We start from the raw sequence: 20654 nt of genomic DNA on the forward strand, positions 1-20654 counted from the left end.
TACAAATATTATAAAATAACCTCTTAATATAAAAATAATATAAAAAATATTATTAAAATGATCTCTTATAAAAATAATATAAAAATTATAAAAATATAATAAAAATAATCTCTTATTATAAAAATAATATAAAAAATATAAAAATATAAAAATAATCTCTTATTATGAAAATAATATAAAAAAAAAGAAAAATATGATAAAATAACCTATTATAAAAATAATTAAAAAAATATGAAAGTATTATAAAAATAATCTCTTATTATAAAAATTCAAATTAAATGTAAAAATAAAAATAATAAACTAAATAATAATAATAATAAAACAATAATATTTTTTTCATAGGAGAATAAGTATATATATGTGTATATACTGTATATATATATATATATATATATATGTGTATATCTATATGTATATATATATACAGTATATAGATTATATATATATATATATATATATATATATATATATATATATATATATATATATATACTATATATATAGATATAGATATAGATATATAGATATATAGATAGATAGATATATATATATTAGGGCTGTCAAACGATTAAAAATTTTAATCGCGATTAATCTCAGAATTTCATATAGTTAATCGCGATTAATCGCATTAAATAAAATCTGTGTAAATGTTATAGAAAACAAGGTTTTTTAAGTGAAATGTGAAAAGTGGACGTTTCTACACGAAGTGAGTGTGTTTTGACCCTTTTGGGGCTTCCATAGTTCATGGACTAGCGTGCTTGACTCCGGTATTCAGTGCCGTAACAGATTAAGTTAATAAAGTGTTTTGCTCCCGATAACTTGTGAATATACCGTGTATTTATTTCTTTATTATGCAAGTGCATCCCTACGACGCTCGGTTATATTATTTTAACAAACCGCAAATGAACAACGGTGGCAAGTCCGACATTAAAACGTTTGTTCTACCAGTCAAGTCTCAACATGAACTAGAATTTGCGTTAACGGCACTATTGTTTTTAATCGCGTTAAATTGAGATTGCGTTAATGCGTTATTATCGCGTTAACTTCGACAGCCCTAATATATATATTTATAAAGATTAAAAGTAGATTCAATTCCAAAACAACACAGAAAAAACTATAAATCATCTTGAATTTTAAGCTTATCATGGCTAATTTGGAGCTGTTTCCATTTCCTAAACACAAATACAGGATAGAAAGAGCTAACTACTGGGTAAGGGAACACCCCACAGCGCAGCGGGATATTCCGCTAACATACCATGGGTGAAAAAGGGTTTCGCTAAGGACTGTGTGCAGGTCGGAGGAGGCGTGAGCAGTAATTTACCCACCTCGACTGCAATCAGGGATCCCCCAGCAGCGGAAGACAAATTGGGTACTAATTACTACATGAATTACAAGTTTATTACATGACTTCATTCATATTAAACTTCACAATTATAAAAAAGATGTCTGTTGACTACTGTGTTTATTACCCACAACTTTTTTTTAATGGATAGCTGCACCAGACATGGTGACATTCATTTGGAACAGCTCCCCAAAGCACTTCAGTGCATGCTGGCTGTTTATATTTCAAGGCTGTTCATAGTTCAATGAAGCTGTGGTTCATAACCCAAAACTTAAAAAGAACACAGCTATGCTAGATCTCAGCGGCCCTACTTTCCCAGTTTGTGTTAATCTGACGGGGACTGCTCATATATAAAACGTCTTGCTTTTCTATCGCTCTCTCTCTTCACATTTCTTGGCTTGCGAGTTCGTCTGGGAGATGGCGGGCAGTCAAAACACGTTTTGATAACAGCCTGCACTCTCTGGTTGGCATGCTCTCTTATTTTTAGCCTGACAACATTCTCTTCTTCTTCTCTCTTATTTGCTTGCTTGTCTGGCAAGTGTATATAAGGACAGAAAATATGTGTAAAATATTTATAAATATATAAGTACATACACTGATCAGCTCCATTTTATCAGCTCCACTTACCATATAGAAGCACAATTACTGACTGTAGTCCATCTGTTTCTCTACATACTTTTTTAAACCTGCTTTCACCCTGTTCTTCAATAGTCAGGACCACCACAGAGCAGGTATTATTTAGGTCGTGTATGATTCTCAGCACTGCAGTGACACTGACATGGTGGTGGTGTGTTAGTGTGTGTTGTGCTGGTATGAGTGGATCAGACACAGCAGCGCTGCTGGAGTTTTTAAATACCGTGTCCACTCACTGTCCACTCTATTAGACACTCCTACCTAGTTGGCCCACCTTGTAGATGTAAAGTCAGAGACGATCGCTCATCTATTGCTGCTGTTTGAGTCGGTCATCTTCTAGACCTTCATCAGTGGACACAGGACGCTGCCCACGGGGCGCTGTTGGCTGGATATTTTTGGTTGGTGGACTATTCTCAGTCTAGCAGTGACAGTGAGGTGTTTAAAAAATACCAGCACAACACACACTAACACTACAACCACCATGTCAGTGTGCAGTACTGCAGTGCTGAGAATGATCCACCACCCAAATAATACCTGCTCTGTAGTGGTCCTGTGGGGGTCCTGACCATTGAAGAACAGGGTGAAAGCAGGCTTAAAAAGTATGTAGAAAATCAGAGGGCTTACTGTCAGTAATTGTAGAACTACAAAGTGCTCCTATATGGTAAGTGGAGCTGATAAAATGGACCTTTTTAGCTTAATGTATTCATCCACACTAGTGTTTAAATGGTATTTAAATAGAACGTTGTTCTGCACTTAAGCGTGATTAATAGCACAGCGGCATAATCATATTCAATATTAAATCACACACAGCAGTTAAGGTCTTTAATATTCTCAGTTAAAAACAATGCAGTAAGTTCCCTCTTAACCTAAGTACCTTCATTATGAAGAAGGTTTAACAGTGTGCTATTTTTGCATGTACAAAGAGGCTGTGTTAAGTGCTGGTTAAGTTTCTGGTCCTGCACTTAAAACTTGTAACCGGTCTACGCCATCTACCATAAATGGTCAACACCAAGCGAACACACTCTTGTCCAATCCATTTGTGGATTTGGCCGTTTAAGCAATAACACTGCTATGCAGTCTTCACAGACACTGGTTATAAAATGTCATTAGATACAAGTCTGGTCAAGTGTATGTCAAGTTATTGTAAAATAGGAATTTCCTCAGAGCACGACTGCTAGTAACAAAAGCATATGTGACACTGGTTACTACATTACAGGCTAAAAGTATGTGGACACCATGGGTGTGTCCGAAAACCTAGGGAGCTGCCTCACTGTCTTACTGCCTACATAGGCAGCTGGCTCAGTAGAGAGGATTCTAATAAGTCAATGACTTATAAGGCAGGTTATTCGAACGCACTACTTAGATAGCGATTCCATCGGGTTTCGCTTACTGAGCTAACAGTTAGCATCTTGCCATTCAAACCAATGGGATGGGGTGGCACAGCGCGCTAGCATTTCAACTAACATCTCCTTTCGTGTACCGAAAACGGTTAAATTCGCTGACAAGCCCGAACTTGCAAATAAAAACACTTGTACAAGTTTATACAAATTAAAAATCAATAATTATTTATTTACGTTTGAAAATATCTCGTTTCGTTTCTCCGCACCGTCCGCCATGGTTTTACATTTTTCTGTGAGAGAAGAGCTGCCGCACCGAATGCTGGGATTGCCTTGATCACTAAGGACGCTTCCGATGCTCACTCGTTCTTAAGTCAAAATAGTGTTGAAATGTTAAGATGCCTAACTAGGCAGCTTATTAAGGCATCTAGGATTTCGAACAGCTTCCTTCTCGGGAGCGCGCGCAGGATGACGTAAAATGCGACTATGTAGAGAGCTCACTAGGTTGTTGAACACACCCCATGTGACCCTAAGCTTGTAGGACATCCTATTCCTAAAGTGTTATTAATACGAAGTTGGTGCCCTATTTGCTTTACGAATGCTTTACACTTATGCTAAGATACTGTTACGTAATTGTAGTGATAGTGTTAACCCTCCTGTTATGTTCGTTTCTCATCCCGGGGCATGTTTAATTATCCAAAAATCCCAATAATCATTGTTTATATCTCATTAATAACTCCTTCTGCCTGGCTTAATAAATGAAATCAATGAAGTTTCATACCAAAAAATACTTTTAACTATATCTTTTTAGATTTTGAAACATTAAGACGGGTCAATTTGACCCGTAAACATAACAGGAGGTAATAAGTGCTGGAAGTGATGAGTGCTACAGTGAGTGGCAAGGCTAACATTATACTAATCCTAAACAAAAAAAACACTAGACGGCCGCTCAGGTGGCGCAGCGGTAAAAACACACGCTGGAACACCAGAGCTGGGATCTCGAATACATCGTATCGGATCCCAGCTCTGCCTGCCGGCTAGGCTGAGCGGCCACATGAGCAACGATTAGCCTGTTGTTCAGACAGGGGTGTGATATAGCCGGATAGGGTATCTCTCTCTCATAACTAATGCAATTACGACCTCTGCTGGCTGATGGCGCCTGCACAGAGACGAGAAAAGAGTGCTCTCGGGTGCGTCTCTCCGTACACAGTGCTGAGCTGCACTGCAATCGTCAAAGTGTTGGTGATGAGATGCATACGGCTGCCGCCCACGTGTCGGAGGGGGCGTGGGTTAGCTTCGTTCTCCTCAATCAGAGCAAAAACACACAAAGAATAGCGCATGCAGACTTTTTTAGGTCCAAACAAAAGGACGTGTCCGTAGAAAAGAGGACGTATGGTCACCCTACATTGGCGCATCACTTAGCATAGCCTTATTTCCAGCATTCAGTTCAGTTTATAGTATTACCCTGTGTAACATTAGCATAGGCTGCCAGTTTTACCTGTTCATTAACTCACTCCCTTGTTCCTTTTATAGAAAGGGTATTATTATCTCTCAATCTCCCCCTCACACTCCCCTCACACTCCTCATTATACCCCCCTAACTCTACAGAGACAGGATGTAGGTGAGATTTAATTTTGGGTTATGTATCAGTAGGTTGTGAATACAGCAATCCGATCTGACAAGGCACTTCTTTTTGGCTCACACTGCTTACCTGGACTCCAACAGGCAGTTCAGACAGAAGAGGCTCTGTGCTACAATTCTCCTCTACATTTAGCCATTGTCTGTGCTGTGACCAGCCATGCTTCAACGAACGGCAGAAGTGCCCGGGGAGAGGGACGTTTCTTCCCGTAAAATCACAATACCCCCGCATTTCAGATTGAAACTTTAGGACGGTGCATTGTAACGTGTTAGAACGGCACTACATACTTTCTGCAATCATACAATCAAGCATCTGTAGATGTGAGCTATTTTTTCTGGTTAGAGAGGGTTTCCAACTGGTGCCTCACACTGTATTTGTAAAATCTCTAGCCATTATACTGTATCTGTGCTTTCTGGAGAAAAAAAACACCCTCGTGTTAGGATTCCAAACACATCCCCAGCCTATTATCTTTTAGTACAAAGCAAATCATCTGGTTCTTTTAGAAGAACCTTAAATGGTGATTCATGTGTGGACAGCCCAAGTGTTCGGTTCACCATCTTGTACCTAAAAAAAAAAAGGTGACGCTCCATTACCGGCTTTAGAGTTGATTACCTTCTAGTGCAAAGATGAGTTAGAATACATCTCTTCTGTAGTTCTGTAGTATTTGGTACCAGGACATCACCAGGAGGTCATTTGAGGTCTATACATTGCAAGGTGTATTGTACAGAATAAAACAGAGCATCTTTATTTGTCATATATACACTGATCAGCCATACCATTAAAACCACCTTCTTGTTCTTACCACATAGAGGCACTTTGTTGTTCTACAATTACTGACTGTACATAGTGTACATCCACCACAGAGAAGGTATTATTTGGGTGGTGGATCATTCTCAGCACTGCAGTGACACTGACATGGTGGTGGTGTGTTAGTGTGTGTTGTGCTGGTATGAGTGGATCAGACACAGCAACGCTGCTGGAGTTTTTAAATACCGTGTCCACTCACTGTCCACTCTATTAGACACTCCTACCTAGTTGGCCCACCTTGTAGATGTAAAGTCAGAGACGATCGCTCATCTATTGCTGCTGTTTGAGTCAGTCATCTTCTAGACCTTCATCAGTGGTCACAGGACGCTGCCCACGGGGCGCTGTTGGCTGGATATTTTTGGTTGGTGGACTATTCTCACTCCAGCCGCGCTGCTGTGTCTTATCCACTCATACCAGCACAACACACACTAACACACCACCAGCATGTCAGTGTCACTGCAGTGCTGAGAATGATCCACCACCCAAATAATACCTGCTCTGTAGTGGTCCTGAGAGAGTTCTGACCATTGAAGAACAGCATGAAAGGGGGGTAACAAAGCATGCAGAGAAACAGATGGACTACAGTCAGTAATTGTAGAACTACAAAGTGCTCCTACAGTCATGGCCGAAAGTGTTGGCACCCCTGAAATTTTTCCAGAAAATGAAGTATTTCTCCCAGAAAATTATTGCAATTACACGTTTTGTTATACACATGTTTATTTCCTTTGTGTGTATTGGAACAACACAAAAAAGCAGAGAAGAAAAGGCAAATTTGACATAATTTCAACTCCAAAAATGGGCCGGACAAAATTATTGGCACCCTCAACTTAATATTTGGTTGCACACGCTTTGGAAAAAATAACTGAAATCAATCGCTTCCTATAACCATCAACAAGCTTCTTACACCTCTCAACTGGAATTCTGGACCACTCTTCTTTTGCAAACTGCTCCAGGTCTCTCATATTTGAAGGGTGCCTTCTCCCAACAGCAATTTTAAGATCTCTCCACAGGTGTTCAATGGGATTTAGATCCGGACTCATTGCTGGCCACTTCAGAACTCTCCAGCGCTTTGTTTCCATCCATTTCTGGGTGCTTTTTGAAGTATGTTTGGGGTCATTGTCCTGCTGGAAGACCCATGACCTAGGACACAAACCCAGCTTTCTGACACTGCGCCCTACATTGCGACCCAAAATCCTTTGGTAATCTTCAGATTTCATGATGCCTTGCACACAGTCAAGGCACCCAGGGCCAGAGGCAGCAAAACAACCCCAAAACATCTTTGAACCTCCACCATATTTGACTGTAGGTACTGTGTTCTTTTCTTTGTAGGCCTCATTCCGTTTTCGGTAAACAGTAGAATGATGTGCTTTACCAAAAAGCTCTATCTTGATCTCATCTGTCCACAAGACGTTTTCCAAGAAGGATTTTGGCTTACTCACGTACATTTTGGCAAACTGCAGTCTAGCTTTTTTATGTCTCTGTGTCAGCAGTGGGGTCCTCCTGGGTCTCCTGCCATAGCGTTTCATTTCATTCAAATGTCGACGGATAGTTCGCGCTGACACTGATGCACCCTGAGCCTGCAGGACAGCTTGAATTTCTTTGGAACTTGATTGGGGCTGCTTATCCACCATCCGGACTATCCTGCGTTGCAACCTTTCATCAATTTTTCTCTTCCGTCCACGTCCAGGGAGATTAGCTACAGTGCCATGGGTTGTAAACTTCTTGATTATGTTGCGCACCGTGGACAAAGAAACATCAAGATCTCTGGAGATGGACTTGTAACCTTGAGATTGTTTATATTTTTCCACAATTTTGGTTCTCAAGTCCTCAGACAGTTCTCTTCTCCTCTTTCTGTTCTCCATTCTTAGTGTGGCACACACAGACACACAATGCAAAGACTGAGTCAACTTCTCTCCTTTTTATTTGGTTTTAGGTGTGATTTTTATATTGCCCACACCTGTTACTTGCCACAGGTGAGTTTAAACGAGCATCACATGCTTGAAACAAAGTTATTTACCCACAATTTTGAAAGGGTGCCAATAATTTTGTCCGGCCCATTTTTGGAGTTTTGTGTGAAATTATGTCAAATTTGCCTTTTTTTTCTCTGCTTTTTTGTGTTGTTCCAATACACACAAAGGAAATAAACATGTGTATAACAAAACATGTGTAATTGCAATAATTTTCTAGGAGGAATACTTCATTTTCTGGAAAAAATTCAGGGGTGCCAACACTTTTGGCCATGACTGTATATGATAAGTGGAGCTGGCGTTCTCATCCAACATCAGTCATACTTTTCATCTAAATTCCTGTACTTTTCACCATTAATTCCACATTTTCACATATTTTTATTTAAATTCCACAACTGTTCCATGCAGGTGTATAAAAATCTACTAATTGTAAGCAGATTAAAACAGGACGCTACCCTTGGCGATGCTACACATACCAGTGTCATCAAACCGATCCAAACCATATCAAACAGAACCGAAACCATGACCTCCAAACCGTAATGCAAACCCAAAGCCATGAGTTTCGTCTACCGCCACACCCATACGTTCATACCCGCTGAAACACTACAGAAAAACAACCCCCGAATGGGACGCGTATAGCATCCGTCTGCCTTCCGAAAAGCAGTCCTAACCCTCAGAGCTACAACCCTCAGAGTTCTGTTTATGTTTTTGTTCTATTTTGGAAGCGCTGCTGGTTACAGTGAAGATGACAAGGTTTAAAAAAGTAATACACAAACTCTCCGAAGCTTAAGTGTTCACGGCCCCAAAGTCTAGACAGAGACAGATTTGGAAACAGCAGCCCTCCCTTGACATCCTCTTCATCTACTGAAGAAATACGTTAAATTCTATGTAATAATATAATATTATATCAATATCGCCTCGTTATACACTTTGTTAGCACCATGTGTATGATCAATGAGTAGCTGCGGATACCAATACTGATCCAATATCAAATTTTTTTTATGAATTATACCCACTGCTGTACAGATTATGCTTCAGCTAATTGAAAATCAGTAAATTAATGGGGTGTTCTGATGTCACAGTGGTAAATTATGCTCGTCCAGTGGTTCTTAACCAGGAGTCAGTCCAAAGTGGGGTCGTCTTGCGTTTTATTAAGGTGTTGCCAAGGTTACTACCACCCTAAAAAAGGGGATGAAGCATTAAGTAAGTTTTATTTAAACATTTTCTCCCAATTTAGCATAGTCAATTTGTCTTCCGCTGCTGGGGGATCCCTGATTGCGGTCGAGGTGGGTATATTGCTGCTCACGCCTCCTCCGACACGCGTGCAGCCCTCAGCGGAACCCTTTTGCACCTATGCACTCTGCCAATCAGGGTCCTTACACAGCGTTTGAAAACCCCACCCACATAGTCCGGTCATCCCACCCTAGCAGAAACGTGTCTGCTGCAGGCACTGCCAATTATGCCCAGCCGACCGGTGGCAATGCCGGGTTTTGAACCGAGGAGTTCAGAATCTTGCCGCTGGTGTGCTAGCGGAATATCCCGCGCCTGAAACACCAGCATTTTTAATGACAACACAATGTAAACTAAGATTTTGCCAATTTCACTCACCAGTGTATCCGCTTATCCAATTATGGTCGCGGGATGCGGGGGGGGGGGGGGGGGTGGGGGTTCTGTTGGGGGTGCTGGAGCCTATCCCAGCTTTTCAATGGGCACAAGGCATACAGTAACACCCTGGATGGGACGCCAGTCCCTCGCAGGGCAGACACACAGACACACACACCTATTCACTTGTATGGCAATTCTGTGTCTCCAATTAACCTGACTGCATGTTTTTGGACTGTGGGAGGAAACCGGAGCTCCTGGAGGAAACCCACGCAGACCTGGGGAGAACTCCGCACAGAAAGGACCCGGAACGCCCCACCTTGGGAATGAACCCAGGACCTTCTTGCTGTGAGGCGACAGTGCTACCCACTAAGCCACCGTGTTGCCCTCACTCACCAGTTTATAATCCTAATGGGAAGATTATAATACTTATTAAATTAAACATACCCACTTCCTTCTGAACTGCTATAAAAAAATATTTATTTATTATAGTGCTCAACAGTGGCAACCTGGCAGTGTTGGGACTTGAACCAATGACTCTTCACTGGTTTGTAGTGTTTTTTGGCACACCTCAAGTTAAACATATCCTCTTTGGAATCCACTGGGCTTGTTCGACACCGAATGTAAAGATTTCCCAGCATTCAATACACGTGAAACACTTTCATTAAGTGGCTACATCAAAGGCAGCACTTCTAAATCAACCTTAATTCTATTATCACTCATGCACCGCTGGAAAATGGCATTTTAATGAGCCTCGCACCGCATTCATTAGGCGTGAGGCGGGTGCACGGAAAACAGCAGTATATTCTCAGGTTGTTGTCCAGGTATTTGGAGGAAAGCCGGGATAAAAAGCCCCATAAGTCTGCCGCTGTTGTGGTGGATGATTTTAAAGCTCAAGTAGTTGGTGTAACTACGTACAGATGGTACATAAAGCGGCCTTTCAGTGTCTTTCTTTCATAATTTCTCTTTCTCACTGTGATGTAAGGAGCTGTCAGGAGCCCAAGACTGCATCCTCTCTGGGGAAATTCTTTGTTAAATATTTAAAAAATGCTGCATGTGCTTAAACGCACAGTTTTAAGGCACATTAGGAAGGATTATAGAAAACTAGGCTGCTTTTTGCATAGCTTATGTAATGTATACATGTACATATACACCAATCAGGCATAACATTATGGCCACGGACAGGTGAAGTAAATAACACTGATTATCTCTTCATCACGGTGCCTGTTAGTGGGTGGGATATATTAGGCAGCAAGTGGCCAAATTGTGATGGCTAGACGACTGGGTCAGAGCATCTCCAAAACTGCAGCTCTCGTGGGGTGTTCCCGGTCTGCAGTGGTCAGTATCTATGAAAAGTGGTCCAAGGAAGGAACAGTGGTAAACCGGCGACAGGGTCATGAAGGCTGGCCCAACAGACGAGCTACTGTAGCTCAAATTGATGAAGAAGTTAATGCTGGTTCTGATAGAAAGGTGTAAGAATACACAGTGCATCACAGTTTGTTGTGTATAGTGCCCATGCTGACCCCTGTCCACCGCCGAAAAGCGCCAACAATGGGCACGTGAGCATCGGAACTGGACCACGGAGCAATGGTCCAGGTGGCCTGGTCTGATGAATTCCGTTTTCTTTTACATCACGTGGATGGCCGGGTGCGTGTGTGTCGCTTACCTGGGGAACACATGGCACCAGGATGCACTATGGGAAGAAGGCAAGCCGGCGGGGGAAGTGTGATGCTTTGGGCAATGTTCTGCTGGAAAACCTTGGGTCCTGCCATCCATGTGGATGTTACTTTGACACGTACCACCTACCTAAGCATTGGTGCAGACCATGTACACCCTTTCATGGCAACGCACACCGGTCATTTGACCACTCTGACTACCTAATGTGGATGGCTGAATGGATGGATGGATGGGTTGTGGGTGGGTCGGTGGGTGGTTGGATAAATGGGTTGTGGATCGGGTGGATGGATGGATGGGTTGTGGGTGGATGGATGGAGGGTGGATGGATGGATGGATGGATTGTGGATGGGTGGATGGATGGATGGATTGATGGATTGTGGATGGATGGATTGTGGATGGATGGATGGATGGATTGTGGATGGGTGGATGGATGGATGGATGGGTGGTGGATGGATGGATGGATGGATGGATTGTGGATGGGTTGGAGGGTGGATGGATGGATGGATGGATTGTGGATGGATGGGTGGATTGATGGATTGTGGGGGGATGGATGGATGGATTGTGGATGGATGGGTGGATTGTGGATGGATTGTGGATGGGTGGATGGATGGATGGATGGATAGATGGATGGAGGGTGGATGGATGGGTGGATTGATGGATTGTGGATGGATGGATGGATGGATGGATTGTGGATGGATGGGTGGATTGATGGATTGTGGATGGATGGATGGATGGATTGTGGATGGATGGGTGGATTGATGGATTGTGGATGGATGGATGGATTGTGGATGGGTGGAGGGTGGATGGATGGATGGATTGTGGATGGATGGATGGATGGATTGTGGATGGATGGATTGTGGATGGATGGGTGGAAGGATGGATGGAGGGTGGATGGATGGATGGATTGTGGATGGATGGATGGATTGTGGATGGATGGGTGGATTGATGGATTGTGGGGGGATGTATGGATTGTGGATGGATGGATGGATGAATGGATGGGTGGATTGATGGATTGTGGATGGATATTGGGATAGTGGGATACTGGGATAGTTTGGACATCCCTGCTATACAGTATAATTCCAGTCTATATGCACAACAGCCCATTTTTCTTTACCTTATTTATAGGTATTAACCTTTCAGTCAAGACTTTTGCAAGACATGCAGATTTACTGCACATCCCGACCTGGCTTCGCTTTGATAGTTAACCTGGCTTGCAGCACACGCTAAAAGTCCACAGCTCAATACACAAGACAATTGAGAAATGAGGGCTTGATAAATAAAAATTGATTTTGTACGCTGGAGAAAAAGTGCTTAAGATCTCTATGGGAGTTAAGCAGGCTGAAGTGTCCAGACATGTCTTCATTACTGCACTCTGCTTCCTTCAGCTTTTGTACTTGGTCCATGGCATGGAATGAGACAGACCTGCTAAAAAGAAAGTAGCAGGTGGACTAATCAATATCGTGCTGGTCTAAGCTGCTAGCGAGTGTCCATATGGTAGTGGTTTTTCAGGCTAATGCCTTATGTTGTTGAGCTAGATATTTTCACCTAAGCATTAATACCAAAATCAGAGCTTAACACCTGCTTATATAGAAAATATAAAAATGCTTAAGCTCTGGATGGATGGATGGGTTGTAGGTGGATGGATGGATGGATGGATGGATAGGTTGTAGGTGGATGGATGGATGGATGGATGGATGGATGGATGGATGGATGGATGGATGGATGGATGGATGGATGGATGGATGGATGGATGGATGGATGGATGGATGGATAGATAGATAGATAGATAGATAGATAGATAGATAGATAGATAGATAGATAGATAGATGTCTTATTAGATGTTCCTCTAGCCGCTGTTCTTAGGGAGCGGAGATAAATTCCTAAACTGTTCATTATTCCAATAAATCTGGGTTAGGAGTAAGAGGAGGAAGCTTTGAGAGGAAAACCACTTTAAATCCTTTAATGTGGCTTTATTATATGGCCCTCTGCAATGCTCAGGTCATGTGTTTCTTGAATGGAGAGCCATTCAGTGGACAATGCTCATCTGTTAACTTTCTCACACGGTTGTTACTTGGCTTCTGTCCTGCACTGGCTGTCTGCTGAAGTGAGTTGAGACAGCAGACGTAATAACGAGAGCACTGGAAGATAAAAGCCGGGGGATAGATAGAAGTATTTCTACTTCTGACCTTTATACGGGATTTTAACCACCTGATATTTTTATTTATGAGGTTTTTTAATGGACTGAATACATACACTGATCAGACATAACATTAAAACCACCTCCTTGCTTCTACACTCACTGTCCATTTTATCAGCTCCACTTACCATATAGAAGCACTTTGTAGTTCTACAATTACTGACTGTAGTCCATCTGTTTCTCTACATACCTTTTTAGCCTGCTTTCATCCTGTTCTTCAATGGTCAGGACCCCCACAGGACCACTACAGAGTAGGTATTATTTAGATGCAGTGACACTGACATGGTGGTGGTGTGTTAGTGTGTGTTGTTCTGGTATGAGTGGATCAGACACAGCAGCGCTGCTGGAGTTTTTAAATACCGTGTCCACTCAATGTCCACTCTATTAGACACTCCTATTTTTATATTTTAATATATTATTATACGTATATTATTATTATATTGTTATATATTTAAATATTTTTTATATTTATTATATATTTTTATAGTAAATATTTATTTATTTGTATATATTAATACATTTTTATATTAATAGATATATATTATATTTTATTTGTGTCCTAATATTTTTATTAGGGCAGTTGTAGCTTAGTGGTTAAGGTACTGATCTAGTAATCAGAATTATGCTGGTTTAAGCCCCACCACTGCCAGGTTGCCACTGTTGGGCCCTTGAGCAAGGCCCTTAACCCTCAAGTATATGTCTAAACTTTAAAACCTTTTTAGGGCAGTTGTAGCTTAGTGGTTAAGGTACTGGACTAGTAATCAGAAGGATGATGGTTCAAGCCCCACCACTGCCTGGTTGCCTCTGTCGGGCCCTTGAGCAAGTCCCTTAACCCTCGATTGCTTTGGATAAAAGTGTCCTCTACATAATATATGGCTAAAAATCAACTTTTTAGGACAGTTGTAGCTTAGTGGTTGAGGTACTAGATTAGTAATCAGAAGGTTACTGGTTCAAGCCCCACCACTGCTAATATTACAGTGGATGTTTTTATTCTACGTACACAGCTCTATACATCAGCAACCAACTGGGCATGGTGGGAGGAAGTTGGCATTTACGTAAGTATGACCAGCTAATGGGCCTTCATGTTGACCTTTTTACGCTCATTTAAAGCAATTATTCATCCCCAAGAGTAAACTAGTAATAACCAGAATTTCCTTAATACAGTACTTTCCTCATTCCCGGACTATTCCTTAGAAGGAGTGATGGTACAGTGGCATGTCAGCGGACTTGCCGGGTAGTTCTGGCAGCGTGCGGCAATCCCAGACAGAAGCTGGCATCTCCGCCTGGGGACCATGTCAATTAAAGTCAGAGATAGAGACAGGAATTAAATCCAGTGCATTGTAATCCCTCTCAGTACCTAGGGCAATTCTAATTAAAAATCACAATGACCTGTTAATTTTTTACCCTTTGATATAATTACTGCTGTGGATTGAGCTGTTTACAGTCATCAGACGTCTTAATATATAATAAACGAGTCTCAACACTGACGGTGGCAAGCAGGTTCAAAAGCTTCATGTGAAGTCATTATTTTAATTAAATGCTTTGTATTTGCGTCGTCTGATTTATTATATTAATTCATCTATATTAATCACAGGGGTGTCCAAACTATATATTTATCAGCTCCACTTACCATATAGAAGCACTTTGTAGTTCTACTTCTTAGCCTGCTTTCACCCTGTTCTTCAATGATCAGGACCATTACAGAGCAGGTATTATTTAGGTGGTGGATCATTCTCAGCACTGTAATGACACTGACATGGTGATGGTGTGTTAGTGTGTGTTGTGCTGGTACGAGTGGATCAGACACAGCAGCGCTGCTGTAGTTTTTAAATACCGTGTCCACTCACTGTCCACTTTATTAGACACTCCTACCTAGTTGGACCACCTTGTAGATGTAAAGTCAGAGACGATCGCTCATCAATTGCTGCTGTTTGAGTCGGTCATCTTCTAGACCTTCATCAGTGGTCACAGGACGCTGCCCAAAGGGATATTTTTGGTTGGTGGACTATTCTCAGTCCAGCAGGGACAGTGAGGTGTTTAAAAACTCCAGCAGCGCTGCTGTGTCTTATCCACTCATACCAGCACAACACACTAACACACCACCACCATGTCAGTGTCACTGCAGTGCTGAGAATGATCCACCACCTAAATAATACCTACTCTGTAGTGGTCCTGGGAGAGTCCTGACCATTAAAGAACAGCATGAAAGGGGGCTAGCAAAGTATGTAGAGAAACAGATGGACTACAGTCAGTAATTGTAGAACTACAAAGTGCTTCTATATGGTAAGTGGAGCTGATAAAATGGACAGTGAGTGTAGAAACAAGGAGGTGGTTTTAATGTTATGGCTGATCAGTGTATATTTTATTCCCAACTCTCTGTTCGCCAATCAGAGTCCTTACACCCACCCATATATTCCAGTCATCCCTCCCTGAAGAATGCAAGAATGCTGCTCTGAAATGTGTTTCTCTAAGTGCCTTTTTAGTTCAGTTATTAATATGAAACAGTTTGGCGGTTTGGATGTGAGTAACACATTCTTTAGTCGAATTAGAACAGCACGACGTGGGTCAATAATAATAATATGCAGCATTTATAAAAGAAAAGAACTAATTGCGAAATCTTTCGCAAACTCAAGACGATCCGAACAAATAAAACTGTTTAATATTCTGACCACATGCTTATATAAGCTCCATCTAACCCCCTCCCCTGTGCACCGCACGGTTCCTCCTCACAACGTTCCAGGCATTATGCTCAGGAAAACGCTATTTTATGATGATTTATTTCTCGCTTTTGTTTGTGGGTGATTTTCTTCTCATCTCTGGCTAGATGAAAGGCTCGGCTTTGTGATCCAAAGCTAGAGAATAAAGACTAAAAAGAATGGAACGATTTCCCATTCCCCTCTCGTTTTATCATTCTTTCTCCTGCTCTTTCTCATCATCGTCCCTGTTTTCCTTTTTCATCTCGGCACTTCATCACGATTTCACTACTTCCTCCGGAGCATCTTTGTCCTCCTTCGCTCAGAATAAAATGGCCCAGTTTTCAGGAACATAAACCCTGCTTGCCCGGGATCACACCGAGACTTTCTCTGCGCCCGTTTTCTTTCTCCGCGCTCTGCTCGCTGATGCGCTGAGGGATTCGGTTTCAAGGTTGGCCGGTGCCACGTCGTGTATTTAAATGCTTTTGAAGGATTCCTGAATGGAGGGTTTCAGGTATTGATATCAGAGTTGAGTCCAGGTTCGCAGTCTAGCCTGGCATCTCAGGCACTATGTGGGTCAATGGGTTCATTCGGGCAAAGGAAAACCTGTTTGAGGCCTGGGGGAATAGACGTGGATCGGACAGAAGTCATGGCTGGATTCAGACAGCATGGCCGCCTGATTTTGGCACCATTGATGTGTGTTTTGGATCAAATTTGGCATCTTTGATGGTATTTTGGTGGCAACAACCACTGAGTAAACAAGAAAAACTTCAACAAATCATTAATTAAAGCTGTAAGAAGTACCTAATACGGTACATGTTATAGTTAGACAAAGGCCAAATTGTGATGGCTAGACGACTGGGTCAGACCATCCCAGTATCTATCAAAAGTGGTCCAAGTGAGGAACAGTGGTAAACCGGCGACAAGGTCATAGATGGCCAAGGCTCATTGATGCGCGTGGGGAGCGAAGGCTGGCTCGTTTGGTATATATATAATTATTTTACATAATATATTATATAACATATATATATAACATAAATATATATATATATATATATATATATATATATATATATATATATATATATATATATATATATATATATATATATATATATTGATGTATTATTAATTTAAAAATTATATATATATATATATATATTAATCTATTGTTATTGGTAGTAGCTGTATTATTATTATTATTATTATTATTATTATTTTATGTTGTTATATTATTTTATTATCTATATATGTGTATGTATATATATATATATATATATATATATATATAAATGTAGTATTATTATTTTAAATAATATGTTATGTAACATATTAGTTTCTTATTATTATTATTTATATTATATGTATTATATATATATATAATATATATAATATATATATATATATATATATATATATATATATATATATATATTAATGTATTATTATTATTTAAGTGTAGCATGGCAGGTTTTTATCACCAGCTGGGGCAGTTAAGAAATTATTTGAATATAATGTTATTTTAGCTAAAAAAAACATTTTGTTCCGCCAGTAAATAACAGACAGGGGCTGTTATAGCCTCAAAGGCACAGTCCTACTCTGTATTAATGCTTATGTTTTTGGAATAGGATGTCCAACTGGGGCATTGGTCCTTGTTGGCTGTACTGTGTTTTTATTTATTATGTTGTTAAAAAGCACAGATTGTGAGCTCACTTCTGGGTCTTTGTTTTGTTTTATTGTATTGTAGTTTGACACTTTAGACCAAACTAAGGATTAATAATGAATAAAAAAATATTTAAATATTGGGCACTTGAATGGCACAGAGGTAAAACATGTTAGCAAGTGTTCGAATTTCAGGTGTACAATTTTCGTTTAATGCACGATGTGTGTTAATCCCCTGTTTATACAGTAGTTGTGTTACTCCCTTAAATAAATATAGAATTACGGGTTTAAAAAATAATCATTGTGGTCTGTGGAGCTGGTGATTGAAGGTGCTGTGTAGGATTATACCGTGCTGGTGTGAAGAGTTTGACAGCTTGAGTGATATGTCGCAGTGTGTAGCGCAGGTTTTAAAATAGAAGTGGTTCTCCGCCTGAGTGGCACATTAAATTCTGAGAATTCTGGGTCAGAAAGCAGACCAAGTGTTGTCACGAGCAGAGAGGCGGTCACACCTTTAATTCTTAAGGCCATAGAACGAACAAATCACAGAACAAACCACAGAATGAACTGCAGAACAAACGAACGAATGAACCACAGAACAAACGAACAACAGAACAAATGAAAGAAAGAACCACAGAATTAAAGAATGAACGAAAGAACCACAGAATGAACAAAACAAAAAATGAACCGCAGAACAAAAGAATGAACCACAGAACGAGTGAACGAACTAACTGCAGAACAAGCGAACCACAGAAAGAATGAATGAACTGCAGAATGAACAAACAAACCGGAGAGCTAATGAACCACAGATCGAACAAACGAACCACAGAATGACCGAACCACAGAACAAATGAACAAATGAACCGCAGAATGAACAAACCACAGAACAAATGAACGAACCACAGAACAACAAGCAACAGATCGAAACACAGAATGAACGAACCAAAGAATGAATGAACGAACCACAAAACGAACGAACCCCAGAACGAATCAAAGAATAAATGAACAGAACAAACCAAACAAACCTAACCAAACAACGAAAGAATACAAAAGAACCAAAGAACAAACCAAAGAACGAATAAACCAAAGAATGAATGAACCACAAAACAAACCACAGAACAAACCACAGAATGAACAAACCAAAGAGCAAACAAACCACAGAATGAACAAACGAACCAGAGAACAAATGAATGAACCACAGAACAAACAAACAAACCAGAAAACTAACAAATGAATGAACCACAGAACAAATGAATGAACCACAGAACAAACGAACGAACCACAGAACAAACGAACGAACCACAGAACAAACAAATGAATTACAGAATAAATTAATGAACTACAGAACAAACAAACCACAGAACAAACTAATGAACCACAAAACAAACGAATGAACCACAGAACAATTGAACTAACCACAGAATTAACCACAGAATGAACCACAAAACGAACAGAACAAACCACAGTACAAACAAACAAACCACAGAACGAACCACAAAATGAACGAACCACAGAACGAACCACAGAACAAACAAACCACAAAACAAACACCACAAAACAAACCACAAAACAAACAAACCACAGAACAAACCACAGAACAAACCACATAACTAACAAACCACAGAACGAACCACAGAACAAACAAACCACAAAACAAACACCACAAAACAAACCACAAAACGAACAAACCACAGAACGAACCACATAACTAACAAACCGCAGAACAAACGAACCACAAAACAAACAAACCACAGAAGGAACCACATGACTAACAAACCACAGAACAAACCACAGAAAGAACCACAGAACAGACAAACCACACAATAAACCACAGAAAGAACCACAGAACAAACAAACCACAGAACGAACAAACCACAGAACAAACGAACAAACCAAAGAACAAACAAACAGAACAAACAAACCACAGAACAAACCACAGAACGAACCACAGAAAGAACCACAGAACAAACAAACAAACCAAAGAACAAACAAACAGAACAAACAAACCACAGAACGAACAACAGAACGAACTAATCACGGAACAAACAAATGAATCAAAGAACAAACAAACCACAGAACGAACCACAGAACAAACAAACCACTGAAGGAGCCACAGAAAGAACCAAAGTATGAGCGATCCAAAGAACGAACAAACGTTAAATAAAAAATAAAATGTAGGAGAGATCGATGCATGATGCACCGAATCTAACAGCATTTTAGGAAAGACTAAATTCAGAAAGGAGCCACTCAGGTAAATGGAACGGTACGGCAGCTTTGGGCTGCGTTTGAGAGGAAAGAGACCGATGGCTGTAATAATGTCCGAGGCAGGCTGTTAGGAAGCCGCAGCACACACCTGGGTCACACTACAATCCGCCCGTCTGCCTCGGCTTTCACAGTCGTAGACAGATTGTTCCGTCACACAACAGTAGTTCCAGAAAACAACTGTCACTTTAGATTTTATTGTGGGAAACATCAGATGTACAAGCTGCAGGTGATGATACGGAGAAACTGAAATACTGGACAACCAAGATCGACTATATATATATATATATATATATATATATAAGCCCCATCATGATAAAGACATACACAGATTAAACAAATAAACCATCTCATTGTGGCTGAATAGCTTACAAAATGCAAGCGTTGCATAATGTGTTATTGGCTAGCTTCTCTAATGAGACAAAACTGTCCTAACATGCTCATTTGTTCAGTTATTCATTCCCTTTTATTTATTCTGACTGTAGCTCCTTTTTTGTAGCATTTTTTATTTGTTTCTTGTGAACCAATGTATCCTGATCTGAGTCATTGTGGGTCTGGGAAATACACCTTGAAAACAGGGCATCAATCTATCACAGAGAATCACACACAGGCCGCTTCACCCACTCATAAAGGAGTGTTTAAATCCCAGTTCACCTGTCCTGTTATTGGGAGGGAAGGAAAAGGAAAAAGTAACAGAAAAAGCTAATAGAGACAGAGAATTAAACTGCAGACAGACTGTAATCAGAGACGGGTATTAAACCCAGGTCCAGCAACAACAAAGTAAAGTTCCTACACAAATTTTTCTGTATACGTTTAATTGGAGTAAGCAAACGTGATAT

General features: G+C 40.5%; 1 protein-coding gene across 1 annotated transcript in view; it reads left to right on the forward strand.

The window, feature by feature from the left end:
* The window catches only part of fam20ca (FAM20C golgi associated secretory pathway kinase a), a 60664-nt gene that overhangs the window by 20411 nt on the left and 19599 nt on the right, over nucleotides 1-20654 (forward strand). The gene's annotated exons all lie outside the window — the stretch shown is intronic.

Source organism: Trichomycterus rosablanca, chromosome 22 (genome assembly GCF_030014385.1).
Source record: "Trichomycterus rosablanca isolate fTriRos1 chromosome 22, fTriRos1.hap1, whole genome shotgun sequence".
Classification (NCBI taxonomy): Eukaryota; Metazoa; Chordata; class Actinopteri; order Siluriformes; family Trichomycteridae; genus Trichomycterus; species Trichomycterus rosablanca.